The 17,480-nt window shown below is 36.7% G+C and overlaps 23 non-coding genes across 23 annotated transcripts; all 23 read right to left on the bottom strand.

The window, feature by feature from the left end:
• Window positions 1-452: 452 nt before the first annotated feature.
• Window positions 453-524, bottom strand: TRNAD-GUC (transfer RNA aspartic acid (anticodon GUC)). The gene has a single exon. It is a non-coding gene; the product is annotated as a tRNA-Asp (tRNA).
• Window positions 525-1,846: 1,322 nt separating this feature from the next.
• Window positions 1,847-1,918, bottom strand: TRNAD-GUC (transfer RNA aspartic acid (anticodon GUC)). Its single transcript has one exon. It is a non-coding gene; the product is annotated as a tRNA-Asp (tRNA).
• A 619-nt stretch (window positions 1,919-2,537) lies between these two features.
• On the bottom strand, window positions 2,538-2,609 carry TRNAD-GUC (transfer RNA aspartic acid (anticodon GUC)). The gene has a single exon. It is a non-coding gene; the product is annotated as a tRNA-Asp (tRNA).
• A 611-nt stretch (window positions 2,610-3,220) lies between these two features.
• Window positions 3,221-3,292, bottom strand: TRNAD-GUC (transfer RNA aspartic acid (anticodon GUC)). Its single transcript has one exon. It is a non-coding gene; the product is annotated as a tRNA-Asp (tRNA).
• Window positions 3,293-3,907: 615 nt separating this feature from the next.
• TRNAD-GUC (transfer RNA aspartic acid (anticodon GUC)) lies at window positions 3,908-3,979 on the bottom strand. Its single transcript has one exon. It is a non-coding gene; the product is annotated as a tRNA-Asp (tRNA).
• Window positions 3,980-5,301: 1,322 nt separating this feature from the next.
• Window positions 5,302-5,373, bottom strand: TRNAD-GUC (transfer RNA aspartic acid (anticodon GUC)). The gene has a single exon. It is a non-coding gene; the product is annotated as a tRNA-Asp (tRNA).
• A 619-nt stretch (window positions 5,374-5,992) lies between these two features.
• On the bottom strand, window positions 5,993-6,064 carry TRNAD-GUC (transfer RNA aspartic acid (anticodon GUC)). Its single transcript has one exon. It is a non-coding gene; the product is annotated as a tRNA-Asp (tRNA).
• Window positions 6,065-6,691: 627 nt separating this feature from the next.
• On the bottom strand, window positions 6,692-6,763 carry TRNAD-GUC (transfer RNA aspartic acid (anticodon GUC)). The gene has a single exon. It is a non-coding gene; the product is annotated as a tRNA-Asp (tRNA).
• Window positions 6,764-7,390: 627 nt separating this feature from the next.
• On the bottom strand, window positions 7,391-7,462 carry TRNAD-GUC (transfer RNA aspartic acid (anticodon GUC)). The gene has a single exon. It is a non-coding gene; the product is annotated as a tRNA-Asp (tRNA).
• A 611-nt stretch (window positions 7,463-8,073) lies between these two features.
• On the bottom strand, window positions 8,074-8,145 carry TRNAD-GUC (transfer RNA aspartic acid (anticodon GUC)). Its single transcript has one exon. It is a non-coding gene; the product is annotated as a tRNA-Asp (tRNA).
• Window positions 8,146-8,772: 627 nt separating this feature from the next.
• Window positions 8,773-8,844, bottom strand: TRNAD-GUC (transfer RNA aspartic acid (anticodon GUC)). Its single transcript has one exon. It is a non-coding gene; the product is annotated as a tRNA-Asp (tRNA).
• A 629-nt stretch (window positions 8,845-9,473) lies between these two features.
• Window positions 9,474-9,545, bottom strand: TRNAD-GUC (transfer RNA aspartic acid (anticodon GUC)). The gene has a single exon. It is a non-coding gene; the product is annotated as a tRNA-Asp (tRNA).
• A 629-nt stretch (window positions 9,546-10,174) lies between these two features.
• On the bottom strand, window positions 10,175-10,246 carry TRNAD-GUC (transfer RNA aspartic acid (anticodon GUC)). The gene has a single exon. It is a non-coding gene; the product is annotated as a tRNA-Asp (tRNA).
• A 627-nt stretch (window positions 10,247-10,873) lies between these two features.
• Window positions 10,874-10,945, bottom strand: TRNAD-GUC (transfer RNA aspartic acid (anticodon GUC)). Its single transcript has one exon. It is a non-coding gene; the product is annotated as a tRNA-Asp (tRNA).
• Window positions 10,946-11,556: 611 nt separating this feature from the next.
• On the bottom strand, window positions 11,557-11,628 carry TRNAD-GUC (transfer RNA aspartic acid (anticodon GUC)). Its single transcript has one exon. It is a non-coding gene; the product is annotated as a tRNA-Asp (tRNA).
• A 627-nt stretch (window positions 11,629-12,255) lies between these two features.
• TRNAD-GUC (transfer RNA aspartic acid (anticodon GUC)) lies at window positions 12,256-12,327 on the bottom strand. Its single transcript has one exon. It is a non-coding gene; the product is annotated as a tRNA-Asp (tRNA).
• Window positions 12,328-12,938: 611 nt separating this feature from the next.
• Window positions 12,939-13,010, bottom strand: TRNAD-GUC (transfer RNA aspartic acid (anticodon GUC)). Its single transcript has one exon. It is a non-coding gene; the product is annotated as a tRNA-Asp (tRNA).
• Window positions 13,011-13,637: 627 nt separating this feature from the next.
• Window positions 13,638-13,709, bottom strand: TRNAD-GUC (transfer RNA aspartic acid (anticodon GUC)). The gene has a single exon. It is a non-coding gene; the product is annotated as a tRNA-Asp (tRNA).
• A 629-nt stretch (window positions 13,710-14,338) lies between these two features.
• On the bottom strand, window positions 14,339-14,410 carry TRNAD-GUC (transfer RNA aspartic acid (anticodon GUC)). Its single transcript has one exon. It is a non-coding gene; the product is annotated as a tRNA-Asp (tRNA).
• Window positions 14,411-15,039: 629 nt separating this feature from the next.
• Window positions 15,040-15,111, bottom strand: TRNAD-GUC (transfer RNA aspartic acid (anticodon GUC)). The gene has a single exon. It is a non-coding gene; the product is annotated as a tRNA-Asp (tRNA).
• Window positions 15,112-15,738: 627 nt separating this feature from the next.
• TRNAD-GUC (transfer RNA aspartic acid (anticodon GUC)) lies at window positions 15,739-15,810 on the bottom strand. The gene has a single exon. It is a non-coding gene; the product is annotated as a tRNA-Asp (tRNA).
• A 611-nt stretch (window positions 15,811-16,421) lies between these two features.
• On the bottom strand, window positions 16,422-16,493 carry TRNAD-GUC (transfer RNA aspartic acid (anticodon GUC)). Its single transcript has one exon. It is a non-coding gene; the product is annotated as a tRNA-Asp (tRNA).
• A 625-nt stretch (window positions 16,494-17,118) lies between these two features.
• TRNAD-GUC (transfer RNA aspartic acid (anticodon GUC)) lies at window positions 17,119-17,190 on the bottom strand. Its single transcript has one exon. It is a non-coding gene; the product is annotated as a tRNA-Asp (tRNA).
• Between the last annotated feature and the right edge of the window lie 290 nt (window positions 17,191-17,480).

Raw genomic sequence — 17,480 nt, 5'->3', positions numbered from 1 at the left:
TTTATGAAGAAATTATTTCATTGAAATAAATATCTATCGATCTGTCTATCTAGCTATCTTTCTATTCATCAATATATATATATATATATATAATCAGCTCACTTTACCATTTGCAGCTTATAACTATTAGCCACCAGGGGTCACTACTAACCAAAAGCAGTCATTCTACTTGTAAATCGTGCCAATCGAGTGGAACAGCGGCCTAGGATTCACCACTGCTTCATCTCATTTTCCAACAGATTGTAGACGTAAATTGGTTTTGATGGTACGCCTGTGCATGCTGAAATATTCAGAGCATATTCTGAATTTCAGTTAACACATCAGTAAGCATTTTGGCCATCAGTGAATTCAACCTTTTTTCTCAATCGGAATAGGCAAGGATAATGACAGATATATTTTACAATGTTAGAAAGTACATCATTTTATTTAATTGTGTGAATAAAAGGAATCTCCTCCCCGTCGGGGAATTGAACCCCGGTCTCCCGCGTGACAGGCGGGGATACTGACCACTATACTAACGAGGACTTATTGGCTTCAGTTAAACAGTGCTCACCTCCCTGGGGTTAAGGCATGCCCTCGATCAATTCTCAGTATTGTAATCGGCAGAATTGCTGCTTTTGGTTAGGACAAGTAATCTTTTTTCCTAAATTATTACAATACAGAAATTCCTAGCCAAAAACAATTAGTTTTATGAAGAAATTATTTCATTGAAATAAATATCTATCGATCTGTCTATCTAGCTATCTTTCTATTCATCAATATATATATTTATATATATATATATATAATCAGCTCACTTTACCATTTGCAGCTTATAACTATTAGCCACCAGGGGTCACTACTAACCAAAAGCAGTCATTCTACTTGTAAATCGTGCCAATCGAGTGGAACAGCGGCCTAGGATTCACCACTGCTTCATCTCATTTTCCAACAGATTGTAGACGTAAATTGGTTTTGATGGTACGCCTGTGCATGCTGAAATATTCAGAGCATATTCTGAATTTCAGTTAACACATCAGTAAGCATTTTGGCCATCAGTGAATTCAACCTTTTTTCTCAATCGGAATAGGCAAGGATAATGACAGATATATTTTACAATGTTAGAAAGTACATCATTTTATTTAATTGTGTGAATAAAAGGAATCTCCTCCCCGTCGGGGAATTGAACCCCGGTCACCCGCGTGACAGGCGGGGATACTGACCACTATACTAACGAGGACTTATTGGCTTCAGTTAAACAGTGCTCACCTCCCTGGGGTTAAGGCATGCCCTCGATCAATTCTCAGTATTGTAATAGGCAGAATTGCTGCTTTTGGTTAGGACAAGTAATCTTTTTTCCTAAATTATTACAATACAGAAATTCCTAGCCAAAAACAATTAGTTTTATGAAGAAATTATTTCATTGAAATAAATATCTATCGATCTGTCTATCTAGCTATCTTTCTATTCATCAATATATATATTTATATAAATATATATATATATAATCAGCTCACTTTACCATTTGCAGCTTATAACTATTAGCCACCAGGGGTCACTACTAACCAAAAGCAGTCATTCTACTTGTAAATCGTGCCAATCGAGTGGAACAGCGGCCTAGGATTCACCACTGCTTCATCTCATTTTCCAACAGATTGTAGACGTAAATTGGTTTTGATGGTACGCCTGTGCATGCTGAAATATTCAGAGCATATTCTGAATTTCAGTTAACACATCAGTAAGCATTTTGGCCATCAGTGAATTCAACCTTTTTTCTCAATCGGAATAGGCAAGGATAATGACAGATATATTTTACAATGTTAGAAAGTACATCATTTTATTTAATTGTGTGAATAAAAGGAATCTCCTCCCCGTCGGGGAATTGAACCCCGGTCTCCCGCGTGACAGGCGGGGATACTGACCACTATACTAACGAGGACTTATTGGCTTCAGTTAAACAGTGCTCATCTCCCTGGGGTTAAGGCATGCCCTCGATCAATTCTCAGTATTGTAATAGGCAGAATTGCTGCTTTTGGTTAGGACAAGTAATCTTTTTTCCTAAATTATTACAATACAGAAATTCCTAGCCAAAAACAATTAGTTTTATGAAGAAATTATTTCATTGAAATAAATATCTATCGATCTGTCTATCTAGCTATCTTTCTATTCATCAATATATATATTTATATATATATATAATCAGCTCACTTTACCATTTGCAGCTTATAACTATTAGCCACCAGGGGTCACTCCTAACCAAAAGCAGTCATTCTACTTGTAAATCGTGCCAATTGAGTGGAACAGCGGCCTAGGATTCACCACTGCTTCATCTCATTTTCCAACAGATTGTAGACGTAAATTGGTTTTGATGGTACGCCTGTGCATGCTGAAATATTCAGAGCATATTCTGAATTTCAGTTAACACATCAGTAAGCATTTTGGCCTTCAGTGAATTCAACCTTTTTTCTCAATCGGAATAGGCAAGGATAATGACAGATATATTTTACAATGTTAGAAAGTACATCATTTTATTTAATTGTGTGAATAAAAGGAATCTCCTCCCCGTCGGGGAATTGAACCCCGGTCTCCCGCGTGACAGGCGGGGATACTGACCACTATACTAACGAGGACTTATTGGCTTCACTTAAACAGTGCTCATCTCCCTGGGGTTAAGGCATGCCCTTGATCAATTCTCAGTATTGTAATAGGCAGAATTGCTGCTTTTGGTTAGGACAAGTAATCTTTTTTCCTAAATTATTACAATACAGAAATTCCTAGCCAAAAACAATTAGTTTTATGAAGAAATTATTTCATTGAAATAAATATCTATCGATCTGTCTATCTAGCTATCTTTCTATTCATCAATATATATATATATATAATCAGCTCACTTTACCATTTGCAGCTTATAACTATTAGCCACCAGGGGTCACTACTAACCAAAAGCAGTCATTCTACTTGTAAATCGTGCCAATCGAGTGGAACAGCGGCCTAGGATTCACCACTGCTTCATCTCATTTTCCAACAGATTGTAGACGTAAATTGGTTTTGATGGTACGCCTGTGCATGCTGAAATATTCAGAGCATATTCTGAATTTCAGTTAACACATCAGTAAGCATTTTGGCCATCAGTGAATTCAACCTTTTTTCTCAATCGGAATAGGCAAGGATAATGACAGATATATTTTACAATGTTAGAAAGTACATCATTTTATTTAATTGTGTGAATAAAAGGAATCTCCTCCCCGTCGGGGAATTGAACCCCGGTCTCCCGCGTGACAGGCGGGGATACTGACCACTATACTAACGAGGACTTATTGGCTTCAGTTAAACAGTGCTCATCTCCCTGGGGTTAAGGCATGCCCTCGATCAATTCTCAGTATTGTAATAGGCAGAATTGCTGCTTTTGGTTAGGACAAGTAATCTTTTTTCCTAAATTATTACAATACAGAAATTCCTAGCCAAAAACAATTAGTTTTATGAAGAAATTATTTCATTGAAATAAATATCTATCGATCTGTCTATCTAGCTATCTTTCTATTCATCAATATATATATATATATATATAATCAGCTCACTTTACCATTTGCAGCTTATAACTATTAGCCACCAGGGGTCACTACTAACCAAAAGCAGTCATTCTACTTGTAAATCGTGCCAATCGAGTGGAACAGCGGCCTAGGATTCACCACTGCTTCATCTCATTTTCCAACAGATTGTAGACGTAAATTGGTTTTGATGGTACGCCTGTGCATGCTGAAATATTCAGAGCATATTCTGAATTTCAGTTAACACATCAGTAAGCATTTTGGCCATCAGTGAATTCAACCTTTTTTCTCAATCGGAATAGGCAAGGATAATGACAGATATATTTTACAATGTTAGAAAGTACATCATTTTATTTAATTGTGTGAATAAAAGGAATCTCCTCCCCGTCGGGGAATTGAACCCCGGTCTCCCGCGTGACAGGCGGGGATACTGACCACTATACTAACGAGGACTTATTGGCTTCAGTTAAACAGTGCTCACCTCCCTGGGGTTAAGGCATGCCCTCGATCAATTCTCAGTATTGTAATCGGCAGAATTGCTGCTTTTGGTTAGGACAAGTAATCTTTTTTCCTAAATTATTACAATACAGAAATTCCTAGCCAAAAACAATTAGTTTTATGAAGAAATTATTTCATTGAAATAAATATCTATCGATCTGTCTATCTAGCTATCTTTCTATTCATCAATATATATATTTATATATATATATATATAATCAGCTCACTTTACCATTTGCAGTTTATAACTATTAGCCACCAGGGGTCACTACTAACCAAAAGCAGTCATTCTACTTGTAAATCGTGCCAATCGAGTGGAACAGCGGCCTAGGATTCACCACTGCTTCATCTCATTTTCCAACAGATTGTAGACGTAAATTGGTTTTGATGGTACGCCTGTGCATGCTGAAATATTCAGAGCATATTCTGAATTTCAGTTAACACATCAGTAAGCATTTTGGCCATCAGTGAATTCAACCTTTTTTCTCAATCGGAATAGGCAAGGATAATGACAGATATATTTTACAATGTTAGAAAGTACATCATTTTATTTAATTGTGTGAATAAAAGGAATCTCCTCCCCGTCGGGGAATTGAACCCCGGTCACCCGCGTGACAGGCGGGGATACTGACCACTATACTAACGAGGACTTATTGGCTTCAGTTAAACAGTGCTCACCTCCCTGGGGTTAAGGCATGCCCTCGATCAATTCTCAGTATTGTAATAGGCAGAATTGCTGCTTTTGGTTAGGACAAGTAATCTTTTTTCCTAAATTATTACAATACAGAAATTCCTAGCCAAAAACAATTAGTTTTATGAAGAAATTATTTCATTGAAATAAATATCTATCGATCTGTCTATCTAGCTATCTTTCTATTCATCAATATATATATTTATATAAATATATATATATATAATCAGCTCACTTTACCATTTGCAGCTTATAACTATTAGCCACCAGGGGTCACTACTAACCAAAAGCAGTCATTCTACTTGTAAATCGTGCCAATCGAGTGGAACAGCGGCCTAGGATTCACCACTGCTTCATCTCATTTTCCAACAGATTGTAGACGTAAATTGGTTTTGATGGTACGCCTGTGCATGCTGAAATATTCAGAGCATATTCTGAATTTCAGTTAACACATCAGTAAGCATTTTGGCCATCAGTGAATTCAACCTTTTTTCTCAATCGGAATAGGCAAGGATAATGACAGATATATTTTACAATGTTAGAAAGTACATCATTTTATTTAATTGTGTGAATAAAAGGAATCTCCTCCCCGTCGGGGAATTGAACCCCGGTCTCCCGCGTGACAGGCGGGGATACTGACCACTATACTAACGAGGACTTATTGGCTTCAGTTAAACAGTGCTCATCTCCCTGGGGTTAAGGCATGCCCTCGATCAATTCTCAGTATTGTAATAGGCAGAATTGCTGCTTTTGGTTAGGACAAGTAATCTTTTTTCCTAAATTATTACAATACAGAAATTCCTAGCCAAAAACAATTAGTTTTATGAAGAAATTATTTCATTGAAATAAATATCTATCGATCTGTCTATCTAGCTATCTTTCTATTCATCAATATATATATTTATATATATATATAATCAGCTCACTTTACCATTTGCAGCTTATAACTATTAGCCACCAGGGGTCACTCCTAACCAAAAGCAGTCATTCTACTTGTAAATCGTGCCAATTGAGTGGAACAGCGGCCTAGGATTCACCACTGCTTCATCTCATTTTCCAACAGATTGTAGACGTAAATTGGTTTTGATGGTACGCCTGTGCATGCTGAAATATTCAGAGCATATTCTGAATTTCAGTTAACACATCAGTAAGCATTTTGGCCTTCAGTGAATTCAACCTTTTTTCTCAATCGGAATAGGCAAGGATAATGACAGATATATTTTACAATGTTAGAAAGTACATCATTTTATTTAATTGTGTGAATAAAAGGAATCTCCTCCCCGTCGGGGAATTGAACCCCGGTCTCCCGCGTGACAGGCGGGGATACTGACCACTATACTAACGAGGACTTATTGGCTTCAGTTAAACAGTGCTCACCTCCCTGGGGTTAAGGCATGCCCTCGATCAATTCTCAGTATTGTAATAGGCAGAATTGCTGCTTTTGGTTAGGACAAGTAATCTTTTTTCCTAAATTATTACAATACAGAAATTCCTAGCCAAAAACAATTAGTTTTATGAAGAAATTATTTCATTGAAATAAATATCTATCGATCTGTCTATCTAGCTATCTTTCTATTCGTCAATATATATATTTATATATATATATATATATATAATCAGCTCACTTTACCATTTGCAGCTTATAACTATTAGCCACCAGGGGTCACTACTAACCAAAAGCAGTCATTCTACTTGTAAATCGTGCCAATCGAGTGGAACAGCGGCCTAGGATTCACCACTGCTTCATCTCATTTTCCAACAGATTGTAGACGTAAATTGGTTTTGATGGTACGCCTGTGCATGCTGAAATATTCAGAGCATATTCTGAATTTCAGTTAACACATCAGTAAGCATTTTGGCCATCAGTGAATTCAACCTTTTTTCTCAATCGGAATAGGCAAGGATAATGACAGATATATTTTACAATGTTAGAAAGTACATCATTTTATTTAATTGTGTGAATAAAAGGAATCTCCTCCCCGTCGGGGAATTGAACCCCGGTCTCCCGCGTGACAGGCGGGGATACTGACCACTATACTAACGAGGACTTATTGGCTTCAGTTAAACAGTGCTCATCTCCCTGGGGTTAAGGCATGCCCTCGATCAATTCTCAGTATTGTAATAGGCAGAATTGCTGCTTTTGGTTAGGACAAGTAATCTTTTTTCCTAAATTATTACAATACAGAAATTCCTAGCCAAAAACAATTAGTTTTATGAAGAAATTATTTCATTGAAATAAATATCTATCGATCTGTCTATCTAGCTATCTTTCTATTCATCAATATATATATTTATATAAATATATATATATATAATCAGCTCACTTTACCATTTGCAGCTTATAACTATTAGCCACCAGGGGTCACTACTAACCAAAAGCAGTCATTCTACTTGTAAATCGTGCCAATCGAGTGGAACAGCGGCCTAGGATTCACCACTGCTTCATCTCATTTTCCAACAGATTGTAGACGTAAATTGGTTTTGATGGTACGCCTGTGCATGCTGAAATATTCAGAGCATATTCTGAATTTCAGTTAACACATCAGTAAGCATTTTGGCCATCAGTGAATTCAACCTTTTTTCTCAATCGGAATAGGCAAGGATAATGACAGATATATTTTACAATGTTAGAAAGTACATCATTTTATTTAATTGTGTGAATAAAAGGAATCTCCTCCCCGTCGGGGAATTGAACCCCGGTCTCCCGCGTGACAGGCGGGGATACTGACCACTATACTAACGAGGACTTATTGGCTTCACTTAAACAGTGCTCATCTCCCTGGGGTTAAGGCATGCCCTTGATCAATTCTCAGTATTGTAATAGGCAGAATTGCTGCTTTTGGTTAGGACAAGTAATCTTTTTTCCTAAATTATTACAATACAGAAATTCCTAGCCAAAAACAATTAGTTTTATGAAGAAATTATTTCATTGAAATAAATATCTATCGATCTGTCTATCTAGCTATCTTTCTATTCATCAATATATATATATATATAATCAGCTCACTTTACCATTTGCAGCTTATAACTATTAGCCACCAGGGGTCACTACTAACCAAAAGCAGTCATTCTACTTGTAAATCGTGCCAATCGAGTGGAACAGCGGCCTAGGATTCACCACTGCTTCATCTCATTTTCCAACAGATTGTAGACGTAAATTGGTTTTGATGGTACGCCTGTGCATGCTGAAATATTCAGAGCATATTCTGAATTTCAGTTAACACATCAGTAAGCATTTTGGCCATCAGTGAATTCAACCTTTTTTCTCAATCGGAATAGGCAAGGATAATGACAGATATATTTTACAATGTTAGAAAGTACATCATTTTATTTAATTGTGTGAATAAAAGGAATCTCCTCCCCGTCGGGGAATTGAACCCCGGTCTCCCGCGTGACAGGCGGGGATACTGACCACTATACTAACGAGGACTTATTGGCTTCAGTTAAACAGTGCTCACCTCCCTGGGGTTAAGGCATGCCCTCGATCAATTCTCAGTATTGTAATAGGCAGAATTGCTGCTTTTGGTTAGGACAAGTAATCTTTTTTCCTAAATTATTACAATACAGAAATTCCTAGCCAAAAACAATTAGTTTTATGAAGAAATTATTTCATTGAAATAAATATCTATCGATCTGTCTATCTAGCTATCTTTCTATTCATCAATATATATATTTATATAAATATATATATATATAATCAGCTCACTTTACCATTTGCAGCTTATAACTATTAGCCACCAAGGGTCACTACTAACCAAAAGCAGTCATTCTACTTGTAAATCGTGCCAATCGAGTGGAACAGCGGCCTAGGATTCACCACTGCTTCATCTCATTTTCCAACAGATTGTAGACGTAAATTGGTTTTGATGGTACGCCTGTGCATGCTGAAATATTCAGAGCATATTCTGAATTTCAGTTAACACATCAGTAAGCATTTTGGCCATCAGTGAATTCAACCTTTTTTCTCAATCGGAATAGGCAAGGATAATGACAGATATATTTTACAATGTTAGAAAGTACATCATTTTATTTAATTGTGTGAATAAAAGGAATCTCCTCCCCGTCGGGGAATTGAACCCCGGTCTCCCGCGTGACAGGCGGGGATACTGACCACTATACTAACGAGGACTTATTGGCTTCAGTTAAACAGTGCTCACCTCCCTGGGGTTAAGGCATGCCCTCGATCAATTCTCAGTATTGTAATAGGCAGAATTGCTGCTTTTGGTTAGGACAAGTAATCTTTTTTCCTAAATTATTACAATACAGAAATTCCTAGCCAAAAACAATTAGTTTTATGAAGAAATTATTTCATTGAAATAAATATCTATCGATCTGTCTATCTAGCTATCTTTCTATTCATCAATATATATATTTATATATATATATATATATATATAATCAGCTCACTTTACCATTTGCAGCTTATAACTATTAGCCACCAGGGGTCACTACTAACCAAAAGCAGTCATTCTACTTGTAAATCGTGCCAATCGAGTGGAACAGCGGCCTAGGATTCACCACTGCTTCATCTCATTTTCCAACAGATTGTAGACGTAAATTGGTTTTGATGGTACGCCTGTGCATGCTGAAATATTCAGAGCATATTCTGAATTTCAGTTAACACATCAGTAAGCATTTTGGCCATCAGTGAATTCAACCTTTTTTCTCAATCGGAATAGGCAAGGATAATGACAGATATATTTTACAATGTTAGAAAGTACATCATTTTATTTAATTGTGTGAATAAAAGGAATCTCCTCCCCGTCGGGGAATTGAACCCCGGTCTCCCGCGTGACAGGCGGGGATACTGACCACTATACTAACGAGGACTTATTGGCTTCACTTAAACAGTGCTCATCTCCCTGGGGTTAAGGGATGCCCTCGATCAATTCTCAGTATTGTAATAGGCAGAATTGCTGCTTTTGGTTAGGACAAGTAATCTTTTTTCCTAAATTATTACAATACAGAAATTCCTAGCCAAAAACAATTAGTTTTATGAAGAAATTATTTCATTGAAATAAATATCTATCGATCTGTCTATCTAGCTATCTTTCTATTCATCAATATATATATTTATATATATATATATATATATATAATCAGCTCACTTTACCATTTGCAGCTTATAACTATTAGCCACCAGGGATCACTACTAACCAAAAGCAGTCATTCTACTTGTAAATCGTGCCAATCGAGTGGAACAGCGGCCTAGGATTCACCACTGCTTCATCTCATTTTCCAACAGATTGTAGACGTAAATTGGTTTTGATGGTACGCCTGTGCATGCTGAAATATTCAGAGCATATTCTGAATTTCAGTTAACACATCAGTAAGCATTTTGGCCATCAGTGAATTCAACCTTTTTTCTCAATCGGAATAGGCAAGGATAATGACAGATATATTTTACAATGTTAGAAAGTACATCATTTTATTTAATTGTGTGAATAAAAGGAATCTCCTCCCCGTCGGGGAATTGAACCCCGGTCTCCCGCGTGACAGGCGGGGATACTGACCACTATACTAACGAGGACTTATTGGCTTCAGTTAAACAGTGCTCATCTCCCTGGGGTTAAGGCATGCCCTCGATCAATTCTCAGTATTGTAATAGGCAGAATTGCTGCTTTTGGTTAGGACAAGTAATCTTTTTTCCTAAATTATTACAATACAGAAATTCCTAGCCAAAAACAATTAGTTTTATGAAGAAATTATTTCATTGAAATAAATATCTATCGATCTGTCTATCTAGCTATCTTTCTATTCATCAATATATATATTTATATAAATATATATATATATAATCAGCTCACTTTACCATTTGCAGCTTATAACTATTAGCCACCAGGGGTCACTACTAACCAAAAGCAGTCATTCTACTTGTAAATCGTGCCAATCGAGTGGAACAGCGGCCTAGGATTCACCACTGCTTCATCTCATTTTCCAACAGATTGTAGACGTAAATTGGTTTTGATGGTACGCCTGTGCATGCTGAAATATTCAGAGCATATTCTGAATTTCAGTTAACACATCAGTAAGCATTTTGGCCATCAGTGAATTCAACCTTTTTTCTCAATCGGAATAGGCAAGGATAATGACAGATATATTTTACAATGTTAGAAAGTACATCATTTTATTTAATTGTGTGAATAAAAGGAATCTCCTCCCCGTCGGGGAATTGAACCCCGGTCTCCCGCGTGACAGGCGGGGATACTGACCACTATACTAACGAGGACTTATTGGCTTCACTTAAACAGTGCTCATCTCCCTGGGGTTAAGGCATGCCCTCGATCAATTCTCAGTATTGTAATAGGCAGAATTGCTGCTTTTGGTTAGGACAAGTAATCTTTTTTCCTAAATTATTACAATACAGAAATTCCTAGCCAAAAACAATTAGTTTTATGAAGAAATTATTTCATTGAAATAAATATCTATCGATCTGTCTATCTAGCTATCTTTCTATTCATCAATATATATATATATATAATCAGCTCACTTTACCATTTGCAGCTTATAACTATTAGCCACCAGGGGTCACTACTAACCAAAAGCAGTCATTCTACTTGTAAATCGTGCCAATCGAGTGGAACAGCGGCCTAGGATTCACCACTGCTTCATCTCATTTTCCAACAGATTGTAGACGTAAATTGGTTTTGATGGTACGCCTGTGCATGCTGAAATATTCAGAGCATATTCTGAATTTCAGTTAACACATCAGTAAGCATTTTGGCCATCAGTGAATTCAACCTTTTTTCTCAATCGGAATAGGCAAGGATAATGACAGATATATTTTACAATGTTAGAAAGTACATCATTTTATTTAATTGTGTGAATAAAAGGAATCTCCTCCCCGTCGGGGAATTGAACCCCGGTCTCCCGCGTGACAGGCGGGGATACTGACCACTATACTAACGAGGACTTATTGGCTTCAGTTAAACAGTGCTCACCTCCCTGGGGTTAAGGCATGCCCTCGATCAATTCTCAGTATTGTAATCGGCAGAATTGCTGCTTTTGGTTAGGACAAGTAATCTTTTTTCCTAAATTATTACAATACAGAAATTCCTAGCCAAAAACAATTAGTTTTATGAAGAAATTATTTCATTGAAATAAATATCTATCGATCTGTCTATCTAGCTATCTTTCTATTCATCAATATATATATTTATATAAATATATATATATATAATCAGCTCACTTTACCATTTGCAGCTTATAACTATTAGCCACCAGGGGTCACTACTAACCAAAAGCAGTCATTCTACTTGTAAATCGTGCCAATCGAGTGGAACAGCGGCCTAGGATTCACCACTGCTTCATCTCATTTTCCAACAGATTGTAGACGTAAATTGGTTTTGATGGTACGCCTGTGCATGCTGAAATATTCAGAGCATATTCTGAATTTCAGTTAACACATCAGTAAGCATTTTGGCCATCAGTGAATTCAACCTTTTTTCTCAATCGGAATAGGCAAGGATAATGACAGATATATTTTACAATGTTAGAAAGTACATCATTTTATTTAATTGTGTGAATAAAAGGAATCTCCTCCCCGTCGGGGAATTGAACCCCGGTCTCCCGCGTGACAGGCGGGGATACTGACCACTATACTAACGAGGACTTATTGGCTTCACTTAAACAGTGCTCATCTCCCTGGGGTTAAGGCATGCCCTTGATCAATTCTCAGTATTGTAATAGGCAGAATTGCTGCTTTTGGTTAGGACAAGTAATCTTTTTTCCTAAATTATTACAATACAGAAATTCCTAGCCAAAAACAATTAGTTTTATGAAGAAATTATTTCATTGAAATAAATATCTATCGATCTGTCTATCTAGCTATCTTTCTATTCATCAATATATATATATATATAATCAGCTCACTTTACCATTTGCAGCTTATAACTATTAGCCACCAGGGGTCACTACTAACCAAAAGCAGTCATTCTACTTGTAAATCGTGCCAATCGAGTGGAACAGCGGCCTAGGATTCACCACTGCTTCATCTCATTTTCCAACAGATTGTAGACGTAAATTGGTTTTGATGGTACGCCTGTGCATGCTGAAATATTCAGAGCATATTCTGAATTTCAGTTAACACATCAGTAAGCATTTTGGCCATCAGTGAATTCAACCTTTTTTCTCAATCGGAATAGGCAAGGATAATGACAGATATATTTTACAATGTTAGAAAGTACATCATTTTATTTAATTGTGTGAATAAAAGGAATCTCCTCCCCGTCGGGGAATTGAACCCCGGTCTCCCGCGTGACAGGCGGGGATACTGACCACTATACTAACGAGGACTTATTGGCTTCAGTTAAACAGTGCTCACCTCCCTGGGGTTAAGGCATGCCCTCGATCAATTCTCAGTATTGTAATAGGCAGAATTGCTGCTTTTGGTTAGGACAAGTAATCTTTTTTCCTAAATTATTACAATACAGAAATTCCTAGCCAAAAACAATTAGTTTTATGAAGAAATTATTTCATTGAAATAAATATCTATCGATCTGTCTATCTAGCTATCTTTCTATTCATCAATATATATATTTATATAAATATATATATATATAATCAGCTCACTTTACCATTTGCAGCTTATAACTATTAGCCACCAAGGGTCACTACTAACCAAAAGCAGTCATTCTACTTGTAAATCGTGCCAATCGAGTGGAACAGCGGCCTAGGATTCACCACTGCTTCATCTCATTTTCCAACAGATTGTAGACGTAAATTGGTTTTGATGGTACGCCTGTGCATGCTGAAATATTCAGAGCATATTCTGAATTTCAGTTAACACATCAGTAAGCATTTTGGCCATCAGTGAATTCAACCTTTTTTCTCAATCGGAATAGGCAAGGATAATGACAGATATATTTTACAATGTTAGAAAGTACATCATTTTATTTAATTGTGTGAATAAAAGGAATCTCCTCCCCGTCGGGGAATTGAACCCCGGTCTCCCGCGTGACAGGCGGGGATACTGACCACTATACTAACGAGGACTTATTGGCTTCAGTTAAACAGTGCTCACCTCCCTGGGGTTAAGGCATGCCCTCGATCAATTCTCAGTATTGTAATAGGCAGAATTGCTGCTTTTGGTTAGGACAAGTAATCTTTTTTCCTAAATTATTACAATACAGAAATTCCTAGCCAAAAACAATTAGTTTTATGAAGAAATTATTTCATTGAAATAAATATCTATCGATCTGTCTATCTAGCTATCTTTCTATTCATCAATATATATATTTATATATATATATATATATATATAATCAGCTCACTTTACCATTTGCAGCTTATAACTATTAGCCACCAGGGGTCACTACTAACCAAAAGCAGTCATTCTACTTGTAAATCGTGCCAATCGAGTGGAACAGCGGCCTAGGATTCACCACTGCTTCATCTCATTTTCCAACAGATTGTAGACGTAAATTGGTTTTGATGGTACGCCTGTGCATGCTGAAATATTCAGAGCATATTCTGAATTTCAGTTAACACATCAGTAAGCATTTTGGCCATCAGTGAATTCAACCTTTTTTCTCAATCGGAATAGGCAAGGATAATGACAGATATATTTTACAATGTTAGAAAGTACATCATTTTATTTAATTGTGTGAATAAAAGGAATCTCCTCCCCGTCGGGGAATTGAACCCCGGTCTCCCGCGTGACAGGCGGGGATACTGACCACTATACTAACGAGGACTTATTGGCTTCACTTAAACAGTGCTCATCTCCCTGGGGTTAAGGGATGCCCTCGATCAATTCTCAGTATTGTAATAGGCAGAATTGCTGCTTTTGGTTAGGACAAGTAATCTTTTTTCCTAAATTATTACAATACAGAAATTCCTAGCCAAAAACAATTAGTTTTATGAAGAAATTATTTCATTGAAATAAATATCTATCGATCTGTCTATCTAGCTATCTTTCTATTCATCAATATATATATTTATATATATATATATATATATATAATCAGCTCACTTTACCATTTGCAGCTTATAACTATTAGCCACCAGGGATCACTACTAACCAAAAGCAGTCATTCTACTTGTAAATCGTGCCAATCGAGTGGAACAGCGGCCTAGGATTCACCACTGCTTCATCTCATTTTCCAACAGATTGTAGACGTAAATTGGTTTTGATGGTACGCCTGTGCATGCTGAAATATTCAGAGCATATTCTGAATTTCAGTTAACACATCAGTAAGCATTTTGGCCATCAGTGAATTCAACCTTTTTTCTCAATCGGAATAGGCAAGGATAATGACAGATATATTTTACAATGTTAGAAAGTACATCATTTTATTTAATTGTGTGAATAAAAGGAATCTCCTCCCCGTCGGGGAATTGAACCCCGGTCTCCCGCGTGACAGGCGGGGATACTGACCACTATACTAACGAGGACTTATTGGCTTCAGTTAAACAGTGCTCATCTCCCTGGGGTTAAGGCATGCCCTCGATCAATTCTCAGTATTGTAATAGGCAGAATTGCTGCTTTTGGTTAGGACAAGTAATCTTTTTTTGTAAATTATTACAATAGAGAAATTCCTAGCCAAAAACAATTAGTTTTATGAAGAAATTATTTCATTGAAATAAATATCTATCGATCTGTCTATCTAGCTATCTTTCTATTCATCAATATATATATTTATATAAATATATATATATATAATCAGCTCACTTTACCATTTGCAGCTTATAACTATTAGCCACCAGGGGTCACTACTAACCAAAAGCAGTCATTCTACTTGTAAATCGTGCCAATCGAGTGGAACAGCGGCCTAGGATTCACCACTGCTTCATCTCATTTTCCAACAGATTGTAGACGTAAATTGGTTTTGATGGTACGCCTGTGCATGCTGAAATATTCAGAGCATATTCTGAATTTCAGTTAACACATCAGTAAGCATTTTGGCCATCAGTGAATTCAACCTTTTTTCTCAATCGGAATAGGCAAGGATAATGACAGATATATTTTACAATGTTAGAAAGTACATCATTTTATTTAATTGTGTGAATAAAAGGAATCTCCTCCCCGTCGGGGAATTGAACCCCGGTCTCCCGCGTGACAGGCGGGGATACTGACCACTATACTAACGAGGACTTATTGGCTTCACTTAAACAGTGCTCATCTCCCTGGGGTTAAGGCATGCCCTCGATCAATTCTCAGTATTGTAATAGGCAGAATTGCTGCTTTTGGTTAGGACAAGTAATCTTTTTTCCTAAATTATTACAATACAGAAATTCCTAGCCAAAAACAATTAGTTTTATGAAGAAATTATTTCATTGAAATAAATATCTATCGATCTGTCTATCTAGCTATCTTTCTATTCATCAATATATATATATATATAATCAGCTCACTTTACCATTTGCAGCTTATAACTATTAGCCACCAGGGGTCACTACTAACCAAAAGCAGTCATTCTACTTGTAAATCGTGCCAATCGAGTGGAACAGCGGCCTAGGATTCACCACTGCTTCATCTCATTTTCCAACAGATTGTAGACGTAAATTGGTTTTGATGGTACGCCTGTGCATGCTGAAATATTCAGAGCATATTCTGAATTTCAGTTAACACATCAGTAAGCATTTTGGCCATCAGTGAATTCAACCTTTTTTCTCAATCGGAATAGGCAAGGATAATGACAGATATATTTTACAATGTTAGAAAGTACATCATTTTATTTAATTGTGTGAATAAAAGGAATCTCCTCCCCGTCGGGGAATTGAACCCCGGTCTCCCGCGTGACAGGCGGGGATACTGACCACTATACTAACGAGGACTTATTGGCTTCAGTTAAACAGTGCTCACCTCCCTGGGGTTAAGGCATGCCCTCGATCAATTCTCAGTATTGTAATCGGCAGAATTGCTGCTTTTGGTTAGGACAAGTAATCTTTTTTCCTAAATTATTACAATACAGAAATTCCTAGCCAAAAACAATTAGTTTTATGAAGAAATTATTTCATTGAAATAAATATCTATCGATCTGTCTATCTAGCTATCTTTCTATTCATCAATATATATATTTATATATATATATATATATAATCAGCTCACTTTACCATTTGCAGCTTATAACTATTAGCCACCAGGGGTCACTACTAACCAAAAGCAGTCATTCTACTTGTAAATCGTGCCAATCGAGTGGAACAGCGGCCTAGGATTCACCACTGCTTCATCTCATTTTCCAACAGATTGTAGACGTAAATTGGTTTTGATGGTACGCCTGTGCATGCTGAAATATTCAGAGCATATTCTGAATTTCAGTTAACACATCAGTAAGCATTTTGGCCATCAGTGAATTCAACCTTTTTTCTCAATCGGAATAGGCAAGGATAATGACAGATATATTTTACAATGTTAGAAAGTACATCATTTTATTTAATTGTGTGAATAAAAGGAATCTCCTCCCCGTCGGGGAATTGAACCCCGGTCTCCCGCGTGACAGGCGGGGATACTGACCACTATACTAACGAGGACTTATTGGCTTCAGTTAAACAGTGCTCATCTCCCTGGGGTTAAGGCATGCCCTCGATCAATTCTCAGTATTGTAATAGGCAGAATTGCTGCTTTTGGTTAGGACAAGTAATCTTTTTTCCTAAATTATTACAATACAGAAATTCCTAGCCAAAAACAATTAGTTTTATGAAGAAATTATTTCATTGAAATAAATATCTATCGATCTGTCTATCTAGCTATCTTTCTATTCATCAATATATATATTTATATATATATATATATATATAATCAGCTCACTTTACCATTTGCA

Source organism: Lissotriton vulgaris, chromosome 1_1, assembly GCF_964263255.1.
Source record: "Lissotriton vulgaris chromosome 1_1, aLisVul1.2, whole genome shotgun sequence".
Lineage (NCBI taxonomy): Eukaryota > Metazoa > Chordata > Amphibia > Caudata > Salamandridae > Lissotriton > Lissotriton vulgaris.
This window is presented reverse-complemented; position numbering and strand designations above follow the sequence as displayed.